The sequence below is a fragment of the Canis aureus genome, chromosome 35 (genome assembly GCF_053574225.1).
Source record: "Canis aureus isolate CA01 chromosome 35, VMU_Caureus_v.1.0, whole genome shotgun sequence".
Classification (NCBI taxonomy): domain Eukaryota; kingdom Metazoa; phylum Chordata; class Mammalia; order Carnivora; family Canidae; genus Canis; species Canis aureus.
In genome coordinates this window covers 2,353,236-2,369,401 of record NC_135645.1, presented here as the reverse complement: position 1 = coordinate 2,369,401, position 16,166 = coordinate 2,353,236, and the positions used below count along the sequence as shown (strand labels likewise).

Sequence of the window (16,166 nt, the reverse complement as noted above, 5' to 3'; positions counted from 1 at the left end):
AAGTCAATGGAAGAAAAACAGCCTTTTCAATAAATGGTGTGGAAGCAATTGGAAATCCACAGGCAAAAAATGAAGCTCGATCTAATTCTCACACCTTCACAAAAGTTAATTTAAAATAGATCACAGGGGACGCCTGGGTGGCTCACTGGTTGAGCAACTGCCTTTGGCCCAGTGTGTGATCTTGGAGACCCAGGATCGATTCCGCATCGGGCGGGCTCCCTGCATGGGGCCTGCTTCTGCCTCTGCCTGTGTCTCTGCATCTCTCTTTCTCTGTCTCTCATGAATAAAATCTTTAAAAAATAAATAAATAAAATAAAATAAAATAGATCACAGACTTAAATGTAAAATTATAAAACTTGTAGGGAAAAAAAGAAAATCTCAGAATCTATGGCTAAACAAGGATTTCTTAGATTGGACACCAAGAGCATGATTAATAAAAGGAAAAACTGATAAATTGGACTTCATCAAAATAAAGACTTTTGATCTGCAAAAGATCCTGTTAAGGATGAAAAGGCAAGCTACGAATAGGGAGAAAATATTTGCAAACCACACACCCAACAAAGAGCTACTATCTAGAAAGTACTCTCAAAACTCTATAGTAAATGTTGTATGTCCATGACATCTCCATTTAAAAGAATTAAAGAAAAAGCTCAACAGTAATAAAATAAGCAAACCAATAAGAATATGAACAAAAGAAGAGACATTTCACTGGAAAGGGTATACAGATGGCAAAAACAAGTACATGGGAAGATGTTCAATATAATCAGTCATTGGGGAAATAAAAATTTAAACCACAACATATCACTATATATCTATTAAAATCACTAAAATAGATTATAGTAAAAGTACTAAATGTTGGCAAGGATACAAGGAAACTGTATCACTCATTCATTGCTGGTGGGAGTATAAAATGGGCTAGTCAATCTGGAAAACAGTTTGTCAGTTTCTAGTAAGACTAAACATGCAACTACCATGTGACCCATCAATTTCAACCTTACCCAAAGAAATGAAAGCATATATTCACCCAAAAACCTGTACATGAATGCTGATGGTAACGTTATTTGTCAAAAACTGGAAACAACCCAGATATCCTTCTACAGCTGAATGGTAAAACAGACCATATAGTACATCCATACTTCAGCATACTACTCAGAATTAAAAGGAATAAATTACTGGTACACACAACTGGATGAATCTTCAGAGAATTATTATGCTGAGTGGAAAAAGCCAATCCCAGGGGTGCCTGGGTGGCTCAGTTGGTTGAACAACCCACTCTTGATTTCAGCTCAGGTCAGGATCTCAGGGTCCTGGGATCCAGCCTCTCTTGGGGGGAAAAAAAAATCCCTGCTCAGCGGGGAGTGTGCTCAAGGGTTCTCCCCCCGCCCCCCTCACCCCCTTTGCTCCTCCCCCTGCTCACATACGCGCTCTTTCTCTCTAAAATGAATGAATGAATGAATGAATGAATAAATGAATGAATAAATAAATAAATAAAGGAAAAAGCCAATCCCAAAAGGTTACATTCTACATGATTCCATTTATATAACATTCTTGGAAATGACAAGATTATAGAAACAGAGAACAGATTAGTGGTCGCCAGAGGTTAAGGAGGGGTGGGGGCAGGAGGGAAGTGAATGTGGCTATAAAAGAACAGCATGAAGCATCCTTGCCATGGCAATGCTCTGTGTCTTGACTCCTTCAAAGTTAATATCCTGTGTGTGCTATTGTATTAAAATTTTCACAAGATGTTATCCTTGGGGAAACCGGGTAAAAGTACAAGGACTGTCTCTACATTATTTCTTACAATTGCATGTGCATCTACAGTTTCTCAAAATAAAAATTTAATTGAAAAAAATTAACAGTATAAACTGCTTTGAGAAAGAATCAGTGGATGCGATGAGAAAATTCGCACCCCCAGCTACAGAGAGCAATGTGAAAGAGAACTCAAAATTGACATGCAAATGTAAACAGCTAAAAATAGCCAAGGAAATTCTAAAGAAGTATAATGTTGCTCTAACAGATATTAAAATGTATTCTAAACCTATCACTTGTATAGGGAAAGACAGACAAATTAGAACAATGAAGCAAAATGGGAAGTTCATAAATGGATCCATACATGTATGGAAACTTGATGTATGACAGAGGTGGTATCACAAATTAGTGGGGAAGTGATGCATTATTGGGCACATGACTGTGCAATAGTGGTTGTCCATATAAAAAATTATCTTATTTTTTTAAAGGTTTTTTATTTATTTATTCATGAGAGACAGAGAGAGAGAGGCAGAGACACAGGCAGAGGGAGAAGCAGGCTCCGTGCAGGGAGCCCGACGTGGGACTCGATCCCGGTTCTCCAGGATCACACCCTGGGCTGAAGGTGGCGCTAAACTGCTGAGCCACCCAGATTGCCCATATAAAAAATTATCTTAAATCCACACCTCAAATTGACCCCAAAATTAATTCAAGATAGATTAAAGACTTAAATTTGGAAAATAAAACTTGAATACTGTTGTGGCTTAAATTGTGTACCCCAGAAAGGTATTTGAGTTCCAGTCCTAACCCCTGGGTACTTATGAATATGACTTTTTGAAAAGAAGTTTTTGCAGATGCAGTAAAATTGAGGTCCACCAGAGTGGAGTGGGCCCTGAAACCAAATGACTCATGTCCTTATATGAAGAAGAGAAGAGACAGAGACACGCCAGGAGAACACCATGTAGCGACAGAAGCAGAGAGGGGACTGATGATCCTGTAAGCCATGGAAGGCCAGGGACTGCCACCCACCAGGAAGAGGCAAAGAAGGATCCGCTCCTAGAATCTCCAGAGTTTGGCCCTCCCAGGCCCTGATTTCAGACTCCTTGCTTCCAGAACTGTGAGAGAATACATTTTTCTTGTTTTAGGCCATCCAACTTAGTAGTAATTTGTTACAGCAGCTTCAGGTAACGAATACTAATACTTTTAGAAGAAAATAGTTAAAAAAAATTAGAAGTAGAGGAACATTTGTTTTTTTTCCTCAAAAGACTTTTAATAATGCACATTAAAAAAAAATGTTCATCTTACAAACTGCTCTGCAACCCAAATACAATAGCTTGGAAAACAACATTTAGAAAACAAAAGCCGGGGGGCACCTGGGTGGCTCAGTTGGTTGAGTGTCTGCCGTCAGCTCAGGTCATGATCCCGGGGTCCTGGGATCAAGTCCTGCATCAGGCCCCCTGCTCAGTGGGGAGCTTGCTTCTCCCTTTCCCTCTGCCTTATCCCCCCACCCCCGCTCATGCTTGTGCTCTATCTCAAATAAATAAAATCTTAAAAAAAAAAAAAAAAAAGGAAAGAAAGAAAGAAAAAGAAAACAAAAGCCAATGTAAAAAGACAGACTAAAACAGCTAGAACAGTACAGGTTTTTACGGCTCTGATTTCAGTTTTTCCTACTGCATCATCAATGTCAGAAATCTGCTCTTTCACCTGGCTCAGGATTTTTTTTAAAAATGCCTTTTTTTCCAGATTTCATTTCACCTTCTGGATCCATCCAATATTATCTAATATCACTTAGGACTTTCCTTCTAAAGTCCCGAACACTGACGTACCTCATTTTCCCCTATCTGAAACCTTTTCATGTCTGCTGCTGCTGGTCTGCTCAGAGGATGCCAGGGCTCTCGAAGTTTCATCCGTCTTTTGCTTGTTCACAGGTTTTACTGGAGTAACTTGCTTTTCCTTCTTTAACTTGTCAACCTCATTGTCAGAATCACTGCCAGAAGCTTGAAGAAACAGGTTCCTTTGATTTAGGCCTTGCTCTGTTCCTGCAGCCGAACTGCCTTCTGCTTGCCTGCTTGCAACGGACAGGGAACCGGGAGTCACGGAAGCCCCTAGAGAGAGATTTCTTTTCTTTTTCTTTTTCTTTTTTTTTTTAAGATTCTACTTATTTATTCATGAGAGACACAGAGAGAGAGAGAGATAGATAGGCAGAGACACAGGCAGAGGGAGAAGCAAGCTCCATGCCAGGAGCCCGATGCGGGACTCGATCCCGGTGCTCCAGGATCACACCCTGGGCCAAAGGCGGTGCTAAACCGCTGAGCCACCCAGGCTGCCCCCTAGAGAAAGATTTCTTAAAATAATTCACAAAAAGCACAAACCTCAAAAGAAAAGATCGATAAATTTGCCTTAAATTAAAACATAAAGCTTCTGCACATCAAAAACAACAACAAAAAAACAACAACAAAAAAACAAGAGGAAAAGGCAAGCCAGACACAGGGAGGAAGATATTTACAACATATGCAACGCACAGAGGGTTAGTAACTGGATTTATAAAGGAGTTTCTTACTCTCAGTAAGAAAAAGATCACCTCATATAAACTCATAAAAACAAAGTGATAAACATGAGCAAAGGATAGGAATAGGCAATTCCAAGAAGAGAAACCTAGATGGTTAGTGATCTCAAACTTAGTAGTGATCATGGAAATGCAAATTAAAGGTAGAATTAAGTATGATGTCACACCCATCAGATTAGGGGGACGGGAGTGAGAATAGCAAGTGTTGATGAAAATATGGAACAGGGGACGCCTGAGGGGCTCAGCGGTTGAGCATCTGCCTTCAGCTCAGGTCCTGATCCCAGAGTCCTAGGATCGAGTCCTGCGTGGGGCTCCCTGCAGGGAGCCTGCTTCTCCCTCTGCCTGTGTCTCTGCCTCTCTGTCTCTCCCTGTGTCTCTCATGAATAAATAAAATATTTAATAAAAATATGGAACAACAAGAAATCCTTCTGCACTGCCTGTAGGAAGACAGATCGCTACGACCACTTGGAGGACCTTTGATCACACTTAGGTGTTGAAGATGTGACTGGATGATCCCATTCCTAGATGGTGAAGGAGGGGGAATGTATAAGAATGTTTATAGCATCATCGTTTATAATTATGGAAAACTGGAACCAATCCAAATGTCTATCAACAAAAGAATGGCTAAATGTTGAAAACTCAATGCAGGGCCGTGTGGGTGGCTTAGTCGGTTAAGTGTCAGAAGTGTTAGATGTAGGGGTACCTGGGGGATTTTGTCAGTTAGGTGTCTGACTCTTGGTTTCTGCTCAGGTCATGATCTTGGGTTGTGGGATCCAGCCCAGCATCAGGCTCTGCCCTCAGCATGAATCTGCTTGAGATCGTCTTTCCCTCTCCCTCTGCCCCTCCCTCTGTTCACTTTCTCTCTCTCTCTCTGTCTCTCTCTCTCTCTCTAAAATAAATCAATAAGGGATCCCTGGGTGGCTCAGTGGTTGAGCCTCTGCCTTCAGCTTCCGGGGTTCCGGGATCGAGTCCCGCATCGGGCTCCCTGCGTGGAGCCTGCTTCTCCCTTTGCCTGTGTCTCTGCCTCTCTCTGTGTCTCTAATGAATAAACAAAACCTTAAAAAAAATAGAAGAAATCAATAAGATCTTTAAAAAAAAAACCTCATAACGCAATAGATTTTTTGTGATAACATACACATAACATAAAATTTACTATTTTAACTATTTTAAATGTACATTTCAGTATATTAAATACATTCACACTTGTTTTTGAAAATTATGGTTCCATTTATCTTAGTTTATTTATTATTATTTTTTTTAATTTTTATTTATTTATAATAGTCACACAGAGAGAGAGAGAGAGAGAGAGGCAGAGGGAGAAGCAGGCTCCATGCACCGGGAGCCCGACATGGGATTCGATCCCGGGTCTTCAGGATCACGCCCTGGGCCAAAGGCAGGCGCCAAACCGCTGCGCCACCCAGGGATCCCTATTTATTATTTTTTAATTGAAGTATGGTTGGCATACAATATCATATTGGTTTCAGGCATACGACATAATGGTTCAGCACGTATATACATCACGAAATGCTCACCACAGTAAGTGTAGTCACCATCGGTCACCATACAGTCCTTACAATATAATTGACTATATTCCCTGTGCTAAGTATATTCACGTTGTTCTGCAGCCATCACTACCATCTGTTTCCAGAACCTTGTTATCACACCAAACTAGCTATTCAACAGTAGCTCTCCTTTACCCCGCCCCCCAGCCCCTCAAAACCACAGACTATCTTCTTTCTCTATGGATTTGACCATTCCATGCCTCATCTAAGTGGAGCTGAACAATATTTTCAGCTTAGATGAGCTGAACAATATTTTCTTGTACGTGGTTATTTCATTTAGCATGATGTTTTTAAGATTTATCCATGTTGCAGCACATATCAGAGTCTTCATCCTTTTTAAGACAATAATATTCCCTTGTATGCATATACCACGTTTTGTTTACCCACTCACTACTGATGGATATTTGGCTATTGTGAATGGTGCTGTTATTGTTCAAATAACTGCTTGAGTCTCTGCTTTCCGTTCTTTTGGTATATACTTAAAAGTGAAATTGCATCATATGGCAATTCTATTTTTATTTTTTAAAGAGAGAGAGAAAAAAAAAGAGCCACAGTACTGTTGTGCACAGTGGCTGTACTATTTCACATTCTTCTCATTAATGCCATTCTATATAGTAATTGAAATAAATGATGAGAATTAGCTATAGAGCATGAAACCTACACAGGTCATTCCCTCATCCTTGAACCTTCTCCCTTCCTGCTTGGTGCTCCACCTGAGTAAATCCTACTCCTCTTCTGAGTTTTGGCATAAGCAGTATCCTAGAAAGTCTTTGCAGCACTCCCACCCCCACTTCAGAGGCCCCCGGTAGGTCCCCCTCCTCTGCTTCTCCCTCTCGTGGTAATCTTGTATTATAATTGTCCATTTGTGTGTTTCTTACTACTAGACTGAAGCTTCTGGAAGGCAGAACCGGGTCTGTCTTGTTCATTGTTGAATCCTCAGTGTTCGCTTCGTATAGGTGTTTAAATAGTACTGTTAGGGATCCCTGGGTGGCGCAGCGGTTTGGCGCCTGCCTTTGGCTCAGGGCGCAATCCTGGAGACCCGGGATCGAATCCCACGTCAGGCTCCCGGTGCATGGAGCCTGCTTCTCCCTCTGCCTGTGTCTCTGCCTCTCTCTCTCTCTCTCTCTCTGTGACTATCATAAATAAATAAAAATTTAAAAAAAATAAATAGTACTGTTAAATCAATTAATGAGTTTTAAAGATATGACAAAGTGAGAGAAAGCATTTATAGTCCTGAGAACCCTTGAGTCTTTCTGTGTCCCCCACGACAGAGGCTGTTAGAAAGGGAAAGGATATTCCCCATTTCATAGCATCCAGAATCTCTGAGATGGAAGGAACTTCTGCAGCTCGCTGTATCCAGCCTCCCACCGGGCGCAATCTCCACCATGGCCTCCCTGAGAACTGGTTTCCCAGCCTGGTCTGAGAGCTTCCAAATAATCACCACGTGGTTAGGCTTTCACAGCCGCATGTTACAGAAATTCCGACATCTCTGAATACGTCCACTATGTTGTGGTTGGAGGGACACTAGAGTAGGAGCCAGGAGGTCAAGGCTCTCACCTCAGCTCTACGACAACTGAGCTGCGTGAACTCGTGGTGCTTCTTGCCTTCTCTGGGCCTCAGTATCCTTATCTATAAAATGGCAGTGGTGGGGGTGGTTGGGGGTGGTGGTAATTCAGATTGGATGATCACCAAAATCCCTGACAGCAGTATCATTCTGGTTTCTCTGATTCTAGCTTCTCTGCTCCTCCCACAGGTCTGGAAGCCCCAGGAGATGGGGAAAATATATATATATATATTTTTCCTCTATTACCTCTGCTTGGACAGGCTATTCCAAGCAGCCGGGACACCTGTGCCACTGTCTTGGTGCCACACCCCTGCCTTCTGCCAGTGGCTGCCCAGGTGTTGAGCTTCGCACCTCCCCAGGGATGCAGATACCAAACGAGCTTCCTGGGATGGGTGAGTATTAAAGACTTGGCCTTGGTCCTTGAAACACTCTGTCTCTGCTCAGTGCCTGCAACCATGTGTCTGGTTCTCCTCCTGCTGTGGTTGAGCCCCGTGGCCCCAAACCGGGAGACAGGTGAGGAGCCTGTCTAGCAGGTCAAAGAGACCTCTAGTCCCTTTCATTCATTTATTCATTCAGTCATTTGTGTTCCTGGCATGATTTGCCTCCTAGGGGCTAATGTTCACTAATTCATTAATCCAATAATTCATTTCCTCGGAACCTTCCTGTGCTTTAATGTGGCTTCTCTGTGAATCCAACCACCTTCATATTCCTAAGATGTCCTTGGCTGATTAGCTTGGGAAGGTTGGGGAGTCAGTGGAGTGTCCCAAAGAGATTCCTGCCAGTAGAGGCAGCAGGGAGTTCTAGAATGTGCACTGAGGCGGGGAGGCAGGAGGGAAGGTGCTGTGACAAGTCTAGACCCAGACTCAAGGGGTGACTGCCAGGCACAACCCATTTGTTTTGCTATAATATCCGGGAAATGTGATGGGACGATAAAGTTGTATTTACTAGAATGTCTTTTGTGAGGAAACAAAATGCCACTGGTTAGAATACTTTTGGTGGGAATGGGTGGGGGGGCATGCTTAAGTAACAACGGATAGGTCATTAAATTGCTTTATGGAAAGGACTTCGGGGAAGGGCGGGGCTACAGTTTTCCTGAGCAGAATTCACACATGTGGGGCTGGAGCAGGATCACTGGGAACTGCAGAGCGGAGGAGGCTGCCTGGGGTCTCCTTTCCACGCCCTTCCTCAGCACACTTGCTCTCTTCTCTATAAAATTGTTAGATACTAGATAGTTTCCAGAATTGCTGTGGAGGGGCCCAAGCTCTTAGCAGGTTCCATTATTAGGTTCCTCACCCACGACTGTCTGGGCCCCACAGCCTGTCACTGTTACGAGCCTCTTGGTCTGAAGCCAACAGGATGGTCACAGAGTCACTTGAGCTATCGCCTCCTCACCAGAAGCCGGTTCCCGATGGGCTCACTGCTCCTCCACCAAATCCCGTGGCTCTCTCCTCTTACCTGTGGTACAGCGTGGCGATGCTCTGGTTACTCAGTTTGATGATGCTGTTCACTAGACTGAACTCCTGGAAGGTGCTTCTTGGCAGGGTGTCATGGGGCAGGGCACTAGAGTACATGTCCATCATCCACCGTGGTACCTGGTTCAGAGAGTCACTCAATAGAATAAAATGAATGAGTGAATGAATGAATGAATGAATAGGTATTTGGTCTCTTATTATGCGGTCGTTGTTAAGATAGAACCAGTCAGGACTGGTTGCAAGCTATAACTGTCTCCTGACCTTGGACACTGTGGGAGCCCAAGTGCAATTCAGATCTTTTATTATTTATTTTATTTTATTTTATTTTATTTTATTTTATTTTTCAGATCTTTTAAATCAAATTAAATTTAGATTATTTGACTAGAACTGCAGTGACGCATTTCCTGCTTTGGATGGGCTGGTAGGGAAGGCAGACATACACCTCCAGAAAGAAGGCTGTAATAACAGATAGGGATTAATGCAATGTTAAAAGCTAAAATCAATAGGTTTTAAGAGTAAAAGGAAAAAGTTAATCCCAGTAAATGTAGTTAATCCCTTCCCTCCCAGTTGGGGGCATGTAGGAAGGCCTCTCAGAATAGATAAAATTTATTAAACAAATTTTTAAATTATAGAAATGTTTAAATACACAGAAAGAATAGTAGAATAAACCCAATATTCTCATTGGATAATTTAAAATTATCAACATGGGCAGCCCCAGTGGCCCAGAGGTTTGGCACCACCCGAGGTGTAATCCTGGAGATCAGGGATGGAGTCCCACATCAGGCTCCCTGCGTGGAGCCTGCTTCTCTCCCTCTCCTTCTGCCTGTGTCTCTGCCTCTCTCTCTCTCTCTCTCTCTCTCTGTCTGTCATGAATAAATAAATAAAAGCTTTAAAAAAAATAAAAAGTAAAATAAAATAAAATAATCAACATTTTGCCTAACTTCTTATCCAACATGTTAAAAAATATAACCACAATACCTCATGAAAGCTGAAATAATTAAAATAATTACATATACTATTTAATACCTATTCATATTTCTCCAATTCTCAAAAAGACGTTTTTGCAATTGGCTTATCCAATCAGGATCCAAACAAGGTCCACAAGTTATATTTAACTGGTATATTTCTTAAGCCCCTTCAAATCTATCAGTCCCCTTTTCCTTTTTCTTCAAGCTGTTTTTTTTTTTTTAAATTATTGAATAAACCAGGTGATTTGTTCTGTAGAATGTCCTACACTCTGGATTTATCTGATTGAACCCATGTGGATGCCCTCTGTCCCCTGCATTTGCTGAAACCTGGTAATTAAGGTACATTTCTTCTGTCAAGAATACACTATTCTTCCTGTTGCATCCCAAAGAAGACACCCGAAGTCCAGTGGTCCCACCTTACTATGTTAACCTTGATCTGCCAGATGCATCTGTTGTAGGTCCCTTATAAACATTCCCCCGCAACCTTTCTCCAGTGGTTTTAATCCCGGCGTTGATTGTTGCTTAGATCCAATTTTCTTATGGGTCACCGAATGCTGGCTTTCTAGCTCTGTCACTCCTTCTGCATTTCTTAGCTGCAATTCTTCTATAAAGACTTTTCCCTTGTCAACTACTTGGCTTGTATGGAAAGGCTGGATAAATGTTTAATTCTTCATTTACCATTTTCAGGATAATGAGCCTGTTCCTTAGCAACCCAGGGAAGAATGAATTTAAACATGACCTTGAAGGAGAAGGATGCTTTCCTTTAGTGGCTATGGGAGGGAAGCGCTCACACAGAGGAGACAGCTTGAGCAAAGACTCCAGAGCAGCAGTATGCAGGGTGGTTTTGTTTTGTTTTGTTTTGTTTTTTAATGCAGGGTGTTTAGAGAGTGGCAGAGATCGGTAGCAAGTGTAACAACAGGTTGTGTGAATGAGAAGCCCGGTGCGGAAAAAGCAGGGAGGCAGTCAGAATTGTCGGTTCTCCTCCCAGCTCTGTCGCCCACTCAAGCATGACCTTTGGAAAACGGCTTTTCCATTTCTAGATCAGTAGCTTTCAAACTTTTCTGGCCACAATTCACATTAATGAATATATTATACACGGTGATTCAGTGCACACGTACATGTATATAAAAACAAAAATTTCAAAAAAGAACTCCAAATAACTTATAATTATATATATGATGTATGTGGATATCTTCCATTCCATTCCATTCCATTCCATTCCATTCCATTCCATTCCATTCCATTCCATTCCATTCCATTCTATTCCTTTCCATTCTCTTCCATCCATTTTGCTCCATTCCATCTTACTAAAATAAATGCCAGTCATGACCACTGAATTGATTTCTGACTCACATATGTGCTACAACTCTTTGTTTGGATAATCTCTAGGGCTTTTTTCCATATCCAGCCCTCTTTGATCCATCCTGGTATTGGTGACAACCTGGCACTGAACCAGGAACTTGGGAAGAGGGATGATGTGAGAAGGGGAACTAATCATTTGCAGGAGGCTCCTTGCCCAACAAGAAGCAGAAGCCAGGCCAAACTCAGAGGCCATCCCCCCCAACCCCCCCAGCCTGGCCTGCTGTCACCTTGAGAGGTCTGACCTCCCAGGCTACTGCTCCCCTCTCACCGGACACCTGCTGGTGCCTGTTTCCATAACAGGCCAGGCTGACCACACCTAGCCCCACATCCTCTCAGGAGCCTGCTCCTTGTTGATCTTGTCAACTTTGGAAGGCCCTCAAGTTTATCCATAAACAAAGCCCCGCAGGTGCTAAGCTGACAGGAGGTGACTGGGTAGGTCAAGGTAAAGCAGAGAAAGAACAGCACTGAGAGTCCTGGGTGTGAGATCCCCTGGGGCTTGTTCCCCCCTGAGCCACTGACTCACCACCTGGGCCACATCCCTACCTGCCAATGCCTTGCTTTCCCCTTCCCTTAAAGAAGATAACCCCCCTCACTCTGTAGTGGGTAGGCAATAGCCCAGATATGATCGAAGTGAGCAACTTGGGAAAATGGTTAGAATTAGGGTTGATGAAACCGCTTTGTGATTAGGGACCATGGCGACCTTCCTCCAACTCTGTGGGGTTTTCCTCTGTCCCTCTTGTCACACTTCTGTCTGTTGTTTACTTTATTGCTTCTCTTTCTTCCTTCCCGCCACATCCCTGCCAGCCTCCTCTTGTCTCTCTTCTCTCTCCTTCCCTCTTTCTCTCAGCTCCGTCTCACTCTTGTGCCTCTCTTTAATAACAGCTTTCCTGAGATATAATGCCTGTAACATCAAATTCATCCTTTTAAAGGGTACACTTCAGTGGTTTTTAATGTGTTCACAGAGTCGTGCAAAAAAACACCATTGTCTAATTTCAGAACATTTCTTCACTCCCCAAAAGTGGCCCTGTACCCTTTAGCAGTCACTCCCTGTTCCCCATACCACCTGGCCCCTGGCAACCATTAATCTACTTCCCGTCTCTATGGGCTTTCCCGTGGTGGACATTTCGCATAAATGGAATCCTACAATATGTGGGCATTTGTCACTGACTGCTTTCACTTAGCATTTCGTTTCTAGGTTCATCCACGTTGTCGTGTGTCTCAGGACTCCATTTCTTATTATGGCTGAATAGTATCCCACTGTGTAGGGGTACCATAGTTTGTTTTATTTTTATTTTATTTTATTTTTTAAAGATTTTATTTATCTATTCATGAGAGACGCAGAGACACAGGCAGAGGGAGAAGCAGGCTCCCTGCAGGGAGCCCGGTGTGGGACCCGATCCGGGACCCCAGGATCACGCCCTGAGCCAAAGGCAGGCGCTCGACTGCTGAGCCACCCAAGCGTCCCCCATAGTTGTGTTATCCATTCATCAGCTGACAAACATTTGATTTGTTTCCACTTTGGGGTACTTATGAATAATGCTCCTTTGAACATTTATGTACAGGTTTTTATGGGGACTGTATTTTCATTTCTCTTCTGGGTTTATTTTCATATACTCAGAAATGGGCTTGCTGCATCATATGGTTTTCACTCTGTTAAACATTCTGAGGATCTGCCAAACTGTTTTTTTCTGTTTTCCAGAGTGGCTGCGCCATGCTTCAATTCCAGCAATGTGCGGGGTTCCGATTTCTCCACATTCTCACCAACACTTGTTTCCTAAGGGTGTGAAGTGGTACCTCATTGTGATTTTGACGTGCATATTCTTGATAACAAATCTTGTTGAGCATCCTTTCATGTGGCCATTGGCTACTGGTATATCTTCTTCAGATACATCCTTTGCCCATTAAAAATTGGGTTGTCTTTTTTTTTTCTTGGTTTACATATTCTGGATAAAATTCTCTTATCATATGTGTGACTTGCAGGTAATTTCTCCCATTCCATGGACTGGCTTTCCACTTTTTTGATATTATCCTTAGAAGCACAAAACTTTAAAATTTCGATCGAGGGCAGACCCGGTGGCGCAGCAGTTTAGCACTGCCTGCAGCCTGGGGTGTGATCCTGGAGACCCGGGATCGAGTCCCACATCGGACTCCCTGCATGGAGCCTGCTTCTCCCTCTGCCTGTGTCTCTGCCTCTCTCTGTCCCTGTGTCTCTCATGCATAAATAAATAAAATAAAAATAAATAAAAATAAAAAAATAAAATTTCTATCGAGTCCATCGTGTTTTTCTTTTGTTGTGTGTGCCTTTGGTGTCATATCTGGGAAACTATTGCTTAGTTCCAGGCCCTGATGATTTACATCTACATTTTCACCTAAGAGTTTTGTGGTTTTAACTCTTACATTCAGGTCTGCGATCCACTTTGAGTTATTTTTTTTTAAGATGTATTTATTTATTTGAAAGAGAGAGAGCAGATGGAGGGGCAGAGGGAGGAGGGGGAGAGGATCCCCAAGCAGACTTCCTGCTCAGTGAGGAGCCCAACTCGGGGCTCGATCTCTCTACCCTGAGATCATGACTTGAGCTGAAACCAAGAGGTGGACGCTCAGTTGACTGAGCCACCCAGGCGCCCTACATCTGTCTCTTTCTCATGTCCCTTCTCTGCAGGCAGCTGCTCCCAACCCCGCCCATCTGCTGCCCGGATCAGACACCATCGCAGGAGAGGAAGCTGCTGTGTGACGAATCCTGCCACGTGGCATCACACTGCTGCCCAGGCCACCGTGCCCTCCGCCACCCAGGTAATCACACGCCAGCTCCTTCCCACCCGGCGGGGCTGGGTGCTGTGATGGACAGAGGCGGCCCGTCCACGCGCCTCAGGCCAAGGCCCAGGTGTGGACTGGAAGGCCCCGGAGGTGCCTGACAATTCTGGGATCCTGACATTTTGTCCATTTCATGTCAAAAGTGCCCACGTTCCTCCCAGCTTTGTCTCACCCCCCACCCCACCCCACCCCTGCTGCTCCCCTCTGAGCTACTTTCCCAGATGCCCACAGGGAGAGCTTAATCTGGTGGTTGGGGATCAGGGTGGGAAGTGGGGCGATGGGGTTCCCCCCAACGGCCCTTCCATCTCTTGAAATACAGATGCCTCTTGACCTGCCCATGTAGACTTTCGAGGGGTTTGCAGAGTGGGAGCTGAGGAGGTTAGGCAGCCGGAGGGGGCGTGGGAGCCCCGGGTGGGGACAGGAGCTGCCGCCTGGAGTTTCTCAGCTTCTCAGAACCCCGGGTGGTGCCGCGGGTGGTGCTGAGGCCGCAGAAGCCCGCGCCCTGGGAGACGCCGTCTGGGCCGACGCAGAGCGCGGGGAGGGCCCTAGACGGTCTTCCAGACAGGGCGGCGACAAGCTGCCCCTACCCCCTGGCCTCCAGCCCCCAAAGTCAGGGATAACTACCAGTCAGGAAAAGAGACCCGAGTGGGGCAGAGCCCTGCAGCAACCATGGTTTTAGGGCCCGGAGCCGTGGTTCCGGGCCGTGGACACTGACACTGGCATTTTATATAATTTTCATGTGTCATGAAATATTCTTTTGACTTTTTTTCAACCACTTAAAAGCGTGAAAAGCATTCTTAACTTGTGATCTGGACCAAACAACCTGCAGCAAGCCCGATGCGGCCGCGGATTGTGGTTTGCTGCCCTCTGCGTCACCTCTAAATCGTCCTTCGTATTTCTCTTCTGTGCCCGGGCTTCAGCCCTGGCTTGTCCAGAGCTCTCTGCCCGGCACTGGAACGGAGGCCTCAGCCTCCACTTTATTGTGAACATGGGGCAGAAAGAAAGGCAACGTGGGACAATGGAAGGAGCATGGACTTGGGAGCCGAAAGTTCTGGGTCCAGATCCCACCTCTACCACGTGTTACCTGGAGGAACTGACGTACCTCCTTCTCGCTTCCCTTTCCCCATCTGTGTCCTAGAGCTTGCCTTGCAGAGCTGCTGCCAAGGAGCCTTGTTAGGCGTACAACAAGACATAGCTGTCATTTGGGGACATGAAAATAAGCTGGAAAGGTACAGCCTTTTCTTTTCTGCCCGCTTAGGTCCACCGGCTTCTCCAAGCCAGCCTCCCAGGGCTGCCCCTCTCCATCTCCATGAAGAGGATCAAGAAGATCCGAGGTCCCCTGAAGCTCCTCGCTGCCCCGTGATGCAGAGCCCACCCTGCCCCCCTGGGCCAGCGAGGGCCTTATCACTGGATCTGGTGGGCTTGTCTCCTGGCTTCTGTTCTGTGTTCTTCCACATTGGCTCAGCCAGAGGAAAATGGAAATCTGTGATTTTTGTAAACACATTTAAATCAGCCACACAGATTATAAAACATAAATTTGGGGGATCCCTGGGTGGTGCAGCGGTTTGGCGCCTGCCTTTGGCCCAGGGTGCGATCCTGGAGACCCGGGATCGAATCCCACGTCGGGCTCCCGGTGCATGGAGTCTGCTTCTCCCTCTGCCTATGTCTCTGCTTCTCTCTCTCTGTGACTATCATAAATAAATTAAAAAAAAACACAAAAAAAACATAAATTTGGCTCATGGAATTCATCGTTTGTGGTGGTTACAATGAATAGAGCAAACATTTCTTGAAAGCGGAATATGAGAACCTAGCACTTGTTTGGCTAAGTGATCCCTGCATCCTTCCTCAATATTCCTTCCCAGGCACCATATCACTGCCTGTAAGTCCCAAAATAGCCTGGTCTGAGCCCTGTGGCCTCACGCCTGCCCACCTCTCTTCCTAGAGTGAAAAGAGAGGGAAGGGGGACCTTCCTCTGGTGGGTTGGGACTGGCCTCCCAGGAGTTTCCTTGTGTGAGGATTTCATAGCTCCGGGAGGGTGAAGCCAGGGGGCTTTGGGGTCCGCTGAGCCCGTCGCCTTCCCTCTCAGACCTACTCCTCCTCCTGTTCCATGAATAG

General features: G+C 44.7%; 1 long non-coding RNA gene and 1 pseudogene across 1 annotated transcript; one reads left to right on the top strand and one right to left on the bottom strand.

Moving 5' to 3' along the window:
* Window positions 1-888: 888 nt before the first annotated feature.
* LOC144305094 (activated RNA polymerase II transcriptional coactivator p15 pseudogene) lies at window positions 889-5,865 on the bottom strand (annotated as a pseudogene).
* A 1,770-nt stretch (window positions 5,866-7,635) lies between these two features.
* On the top strand, window positions 7,636-15,730 carry LOC144305512 (uncharacterized). The gene is made up of 3 exons (XR_013372518.1): window positions 7,636-7,830; window positions 13,900-14,030; window positions 15,310-15,730. It is a non-coding gene; the product is annotated as an uncharacterized LOC144305512 (long non-coding RNA).
* The last annotated feature ends 436 nt before the right edge of the window (window positions 15,731-16,166 follow it).